We start from the raw sequence: 7,500 nt of genomic DNA, 5'->3' as shown, positions 1-7,500 counted from the left end.
ATATATATATATATATATATATATGTATATATATATATATATATATATATATATATATATATATATATATATATATATGTGTGTGTGTGTGTGTGTGTGTGTGTGTGTGTGTGTGTGTGTGTGTGTGTGTGTGTGTGATATATACATATATACGCATCTACACACACTAGTGCTTTTCCTCCCCTCCCTCTCAGGAGCAGCTAAAACCCTGTTCCTGGAAAGAACTCTGCTCGATCCCCGTTCTGTCAGTGTCAGAATTGGTCTTTCGAAACCACTATTCCCCGGTTTCTTGCTACGGTCTATCCCTGAGCCAAAAGGTCGTAGCACAAACCCCCAATAGACTTTTCAATTGCCGGAAAGAGAATTGGCAGCGTGGTGAGGGATGGCAAGCGTTTTGTATGGTGACCCTCGCGTTCCGATGGCTAGATTATGTAACGGGCGCTAGAACAAAGGAATTCGTGCTCTCTCTCTCTGTTTCTTTTTTTTCTCTCCTTTCCGTATCTTTTTTTTTCTCTCTCTCTATCCTTTCCGTCTCTGTCTGTCTGTCTGTCTCTCTCTCATTCTTCTCCTCCCTCTCTCTCTCTCATTCTTCTCCCCTCTCTCTCTCTCATTCTTCTGCCGCCCCCCTCTCTCTCTCATTCTTCTCCCCTCTCTCTCCTTCTTCCCCCCTCTCTCTCTCCTTCTTCCCCCCCTCTCTCTCTCCTCCCCCCCTCCCTCCCTCTTTCTCCCTCTCCCTCCCCCAAACTGTCATCCCCAGCGTCGCACGGCCTCCACCCACCTCCGCCCCCCCCCCCCCCCCCCCCCCCCCCCCCCCCCCCCCGGCACTACAAGGGACGCAGCAATATCCCAGATAAAGAACTTCAATCACACTCAAGACGCAGAGTCCTTGTGCCCAACAGCCACTCATATTTTGGCTCCGTCTTGAGGCAGGAAAAAGGAAGATAAGAAAAATGAAAATAACAACAACAACAACAACAACAGTCTTGAAGCAATATAAAAGGAAAATAAGAATGTGAGAAATACAACAATAACGAGGACAACAAAAGGAAGATAAGAAAAAGATAAGAACAACCACAATAACAACGACAGTCTTGAAGCAATAAAAAAGGAAAACAAAAAAGTTGAAAATACAACAACCGGATTGAAGCAATAAAAAGGGAGAATAAGAAAGTGGAAAATACAACAACAACAACGAGGACAACAAGAGTCCTGAAACAAGAAAAAGGAAAATAAGAAAAAGTGAAAAAAAAACTACAACAGAAATAACAACAGACTTGAAGTAGAAAAGGGAAAATAAAAAATGGAAAATCAACAACGTCTTAAAGCAGCAAAAAAGAAAATACGAAGAATGGAAAATACAACAAAGACAGTCTTGAAGAAGGAAAAGGGAAAATAAAAAAAGTGGAAGAATCAACAACAACAACAATCTACAAGTAGGAAAAAGAGAAACAAGAAAAGTGAAAAGAGAAATTAACAATAATGACAAGAGCGAGAGCAACAAGGAACCGAACCCTTTTCCGGAATTCTTGGCGTCGCCGCTGTCCGGACCGGCGTCGAGGGCGAAGCGCGGAGGAGGGACAGTCGGGATGATGGTGGAAGGGGAGAGCAATAACGGCAGTAATAACAAGGATATCAGATGAAGAAGAAAAAGAAAAGGGAGAAGAAGAAGAAAAAAAGAAGAAAAGAAGAGCAAAAATAACAAGAATAATAATAAGAAAGGAAGTCGACATAGTAATGCTGATGGCAACAGTGATGGTCAAAACAAGCATAGCAACAATATCAGTGTCATTAATAACAATCTTAAGGTTCATATCAATAAGAAGCACATTAGCCTCACCAATGATAATGATCATTATCACTCACGCTCGGCCAAATATTTGAAAGCCCGTGACGTCGCCCCAGTACCTGGGCGGCCGGCGCCCGGCGGCGCCTCGTCCCGCGCCCAGCGCTGGAAATCGGGCGGAGAACGTAAAGAACGGCGCTAATATAATTCCGGCGTCAGCGGCAGCGATCCCGTGAAAGGGAGGCGCCGTGAAAATGGCTCGGCCGAGGAGCAGCCCGGCGAGGGAGCCCGGCTCCTCCCGCGCCCTCTGCGCCGCATCTCATTACCGTTGACAAAAGGCACAAAACTCCGGCCTCGCCGCCACAACAAAACTCGCATTACTCCAAAACACCCGCGGCTATTCACCCCCGCGCTCTTCACCCTCTTCAGCCAAAATTCCATCTGGGATGGAGAGGCTCCCGGCTGGCGCTGACGCCCCTCTTGCCCGGACGCGTCCGGCCCAGCTGACAGCAACGTTTTTGGGCGTCAGACGCACGCGGCAAAACCTGGGGAGGGCACGGGGAGGGGAGCGGAGGGCGCAGGGGGAGGGCGAGGGGAGGGGAGATGGGAGGGCAGCAAGGGGAGGGGAAGTAGGAGGGAAATTGTGAAGGGAAGCAGGGAGAGGGGGAGTGGAAGAACAGCCGGGGAAGGGGAAGCAAGGAGAGGGGGAAGGGGAAGAGGGAGGCCGGCAGTGGTGGGGGCGAGAGGGAAGAGTGGTGAGGGGAAAGTGGGAGCGAGGGGAAGAGGGGAGGCGTCGGAGCCCGGAAAAGGATTGCAATGAAAAATCCTCGAAATAACCGGACAACTTCGTCATGACCAAGTAGACAAAAAAAAAAAAAAAAAAAAAGTAAAAAAAAATGGAGCGCGAGTGTCTTAGCCTGAAAATGTTCCTTCGCTGTTATGACGCCGAAACAAGTGACGGCGGCCGCGCGTCCAGCAGATGGTGTGACGGAGGGAGTTACAGAGACCGATTTGCCGATGGTGGTGACGCTGCCTCAGTCTAGGTGGATAATGACACTCAGAGAGGGAAGCGGGATGGGACATACGGGGAGGAGGGAAGGAGGGAGGGAAGAGGGAGGGAGGGAGGGAGGGAAGAGGGAGGGAGGGAGGGAGGGAGGGAAGGAAAGAGAGAGGAGGGAGGGAGGGAGGGAGGGAGGGAGGGAAGGAGGGAGGGAGGGAGGGAGGGAGGGAGGGAAGGAGGGAGGGAAGGAAGGACAGGAGGGAGGGAGAGAAGCAGAAAGAGAGGAAGGGAAGGAGGGAGGGAAGGAGAGAGGAAGGGAAGGAAGGAAAGAAGGAAGGATGGAGGGAATAAGGGAGGGAAAGGGGAATGAAGTGAGGGAGGCATGGAAGGAAGGGAGGAGGAGGGACGGAGGTACGAAGAGAGAGAGAGAGAGAGAGAGAGAGAGAGAGAGAGAGAGAGAGAGAGAGAGAGAGAGAGAGAGAGAGAGAGAGAGAGAGAGAGAGAGAGAGCAGGAGTGGGCGGAAGTGGAGCGTGGGGATGTGAAGAAGAAAAGAGAAAGAGAAAGGGGAAGAGGCAAATAGGGAACAGTAAAGGCTGCAAACAAAGACAGAAATCAACCAAAGCAAAACCTTGACTTAAGGAAATATTGAAATCAGAGAAAATGAAAACCCAATTTGCTTTATACTTGTTACAACATACACTGCCTAATATATCCAGTATCCTACACGAAGAGTAACAAAAAATTCGTAAAAACACACAGGACAGATCTAGACCGAAGAGACGAGGATGAAACAGGAAGAACGAAAAGAAGAAGAAGAAGAAGAAGAAAAAAAAAACAGCAGAAAATCCATAAGGACGTCGCGACTGAAGGATAATAAGTCCTGAAGTTCTGAAGTCCTGAAGGAATAAGTGGCACGGCGTCGGGAGCGGTGGCACTGCAGGGCGCGGCGGTGCCACACTTGCGGAAATGTTTCAGCACGTCCTCTACCCCCTCCCCTTCCCTCCCCCTCCCCCCTTCCCTCCCAATCCTCGCCCCCGCCGAGAAATATATTGCTAGGATCAATAGCGAGCCCCATGATTAATGGGGGAGCGCGCTTTTCCTTCTTCAACCCAAAGTGCCAAATTCATGAGTTTCGGTTTTCTGCTGCTACCCCCCGCCCTGCCCTCCTCACTCCTCTCTCCTTCTTCCTCACTCCTCTTCCCATTCTTCCTCACTCATCATTCCCTTCCTCTTCCTCACTCCCCTTCCCCTCTTCACGCTCCTCTCCCCCTCTTCTTCCTCACTCCCCTCTCTTCCCCTTCCTATTCCTCACCCTCCCCTCCACCTTACTTGCCTCCCCTCCTTCTCCTCCTCCTAATCACTCCCCTCCCTTCCTCCACCTCATCCCCTTCCCCCTCCTCTCCTCCCCCCTCAGCGAAGTCCATCGGAAGCACGTGACATCTCATTTCACGTCTGTCTGTGTGTCTGCTAATATGATGCCAAAACAGACCTCTGCTTGTTGATTAAAACTTCTAGGGAATTCATCGTCTGTCTTCCTGTTTTACGGTATTTTTGTTCTTTTTTTTTTTGTTTCGTCTTTCTTTAAATTGTTTTTTTTCGCTACTGATTCCAGTCCTTCTCTTATTATTATTATTATTATTATCAATATTATTTCTGTTTTTTTCCTTACTTTCTCCTCTGTGACGCATATTTCACCTCGTTCCTCTTCCCTCTTTCTTTATGCTATTTTCCCTCGTCAAATTTACCTCTTCTCCCCCTTCTTGTTTTTTCCCCGAGTACGGTACAATTCCTACTCTCATCATCTCTATCTTCCTTTCCCATTTAATTCTGCCAAAGCCTCTACCCTTCCCTCTGCCCTCCTCCCTCTCCCCTCTCCTTCCCTTCCTTCTGCCCCCATCCTTCCCTATCCCCCTCGCTCCACCTTCCCCCGCGGCCCCCTCCTTTTCTCCCCCTTCCCTCTCCCCTCTCCTTCCCTTCCCTCTGCCCCCGTCCTTCCCCTCCCCCCTCGCTCTCCCCTTCCCACGGCCCCCTCCCTTCCGCCCCCGACATCCGTGGACCTGACAGCCAACCATAAATCGCGGACCTTATTATCATGTTCTTCACTCGAGTATTTATTCAGCTATGTCATCTCCACCTTCCTCCGTCCACACAATGCCCGGAGAGAGGCTTAGGCGAGATCTCAGTGCTGGAGTCACGGGAATTCAGCCTCGGGAGGGCACCCTTGCGCTGGATCGGAGTCTGTCTGTCTGTCTGTGTCTGTAGAGCTGTATGATTGTCTGCCTACCTATCTGTCTGTCTATGTATAGCTGTATGTCTGTCTGCCTACCTCTCTGTATGTCTATGTATAGCTGTATGAATGTCTACCTGCTTCTCTGTCTGTCTGTCTGTCTATGTATAGTTGTATGTCTGTCTGCCTACCTCTCTGTCTGTCTATGTATAGCTACATATCTGTCTGTCTATGTATAGCTATATGTCTGTCTGCCTATCTGTCTGTCGTCTGTTTGTCTCGGCTTTAAACCGATGCTGGCGACTCGGTTGTGCGCCCTTTTATTTATTTTTTCGACGGTGAACTTGTGGTGTCAATAATAAACCTGCAGTTTTGTGTGTCATTTTGGGGCATTCGCACCAGCGGCCGCCCACTGGCACTCGCTAACACCCTCTTTCTAACAGGATATAACGCAACGGAGAGGATTGATATGAAAATAGAGTTTATTCATATATTTATAGGGGCGAGGTCTTTATTTCATATCAATGGAAGAGGGTTGTGGGCGTGAGGTAGGGGCGGCTGCATACGGAAATAGGACGAGGGAAAGACAGGAGATATGAGGTGAGATGGAGGCGAGAAGAGATGGGAAAGCGGTAATGATGACAATGATGGTGATGATGATCATTATCATTATGATGATGAAAGGGGTAGCGGCTGTGAAGATTGTGGTGGTGATGTTGGTGTTGGTGGTGGAGGTGATTGTAGTAGTAATGGCAGTGGTAAATGATAGTGGTTGTGACAAACATTATGTTCATAAAAGTGATGAAGATTATGGTGATGACGCTAATGACGACAGCTGTAGCGGAGGGAAGCGCGAGTGTGGTCCGAGGCAGCCTCCCAGGCCACGTGAGAGGGGACAGCAGGGTGGACGGCGAGGGGAGAGGCTGGGGGAGCGAGAGTCATTCTGTACCTTCTTGACATTGTTGTTGTAGCTCAAGATAACAACTGGAGACGCGCGCTATCCCTCCTCTCCCCCCACTCCCTCTCATCCAAACTCCTCTTCTGCCTCCCTCCTTCACTCCCTCTCATCCATCCTCCTCTCCCGCCTCCCTCTGTCCCACTCCTCCCCTCCTATCACTCCATATCTCCGTCTCCCTCTTTTCCTCCCCCTCCTCCGTTCTCTTGCCTCCCTCCGTCCCATTCTTCCCTCCTTCTCCGTCCCCTGTGCTCTCTCCTTCTATCACCATCTCCCTCCCTCTCCGTCCCCAATGCCCTCTCCCTCTATCCCTCTCTCCCTCTGTTTCCCACTCCCTCCCTCCCTCTCCAGCGCGGGCTGTGTCTCGGAGGGAGCGCGGCGCCTTTTACTGCTTTCCTGTGCAACAGTTGTAGGTAATGCATTATGACCCTTATGGCTGTGTCATTCGCCGAGATCCAGAGGGCAGCCTCCCCTCGTCCATGTCGCCGTTCACTTCTGCGTTCCCCGCTCTCCGAGGACCGCTGAGAGCGTGGGCGTGGGCGCGAGAAAATTTCAGTAAACATGTACCTTGGCCTTTTTGTTCACGTCTGAGGCTGGTGCTTCTGCCTCGCCCTTCCCTTCCGCGTGGGCGTGCGGGCGCGGGCGTGAGACGAGCCAGGCGGTCGCGCGTGACAGGGTGCAGGCGGCGCCCCACATGCCTACAGACGGCGGCTGGGGAATCTCTCTGCCCGCTTGCCCCTTCACTGCCCTTCCGCGCGCAGTCCGCCCCGACCCCTTCGTGGCGCGCGCTCGCTCCTTCGCAACGACGTCACAAGGAACGGCCGCTTTCCATCACGCCCTTAAGGCCACCGACTGGTCGACCGGCGCGCCGCGGGCGGTAGATTCGAGACGTTTAACCCTACTTTTGTAAGCTCCGCCCGCACCTCTTTGATGCGTATCTATCTATGCTTTTCACGCCCACAGACACATTCGTCAATTCCGCCACCAAACTGTTGTCGGCATTGACAGGCGTGACGTCACAGTGACAAGGTTGGCGCCTCACCTTGTGCCGCCCCCCCTCCCCCCGCCCGCCCTGACGATGACCAGACGCTCGCGGGCGCCCGGGCCTCCTGCACGCCCGCTCGCGCCCGCGCTGTATACCTGCCCCTCTGTTTGTCTGTCTGGTTATTTCATTCTACATTTCTCTCTCTCAATCCATCCATCTATTTCTTTCTCTCTCTCTCTCTCTCTCTCTCTCTCTCTCTCTCTCTCTCTCTCTCTCTCTCTCTCTCTCTCTCTCTCTCTCTCTCTCTCTCTCTATATATATATATGGATATATATGGATATATATATATATGGATATATATATATATATATATATATATATATATATATATATATATATATATATACATATATATATATATCTATATGCAGAAATACCCCTCGACAGGATTCTATTCTCGCGAAAGCCCCCGAAGCCCGTCGTCCCAGCCGTTAGGTATCCTCACTGCTTGAGCTTCCTCCGTCGCCACGCACCGCCAGGGCCTCAGGT

The 7,500-nt window shown here is 50.8% G+C and overlaps 1 protein-coding gene across 3 annotated transcripts in view; it reads right to left on the bottom strand.

Moving 5' to 3' along the window:
- Positions 1-7,500, bottom strand: part of nvy (CBFA2/RUNX1 partner transcriptional co-repressor nervy) — a 192,324-nt gene that overhangs the window by 127,872 nt on the left and 56,952 nt on the right. The window lies entirely within an intron of this gene.

This window comes from Penaeus vannamei, chromosome 19 (assembly GCF_042767895.1).
Source record: "Penaeus vannamei isolate JL-2024 chromosome 19, ASM4276789v1, whole genome shotgun sequence".
Classification (NCBI taxonomy): Eukaryota; Metazoa; Arthropoda; class Malacostraca; order Decapoda; family Penaeidae; genus Penaeus; species Penaeus vannamei.
This window is presented reverse-complemented; position numbering and strand designations above follow the sequence as displayed.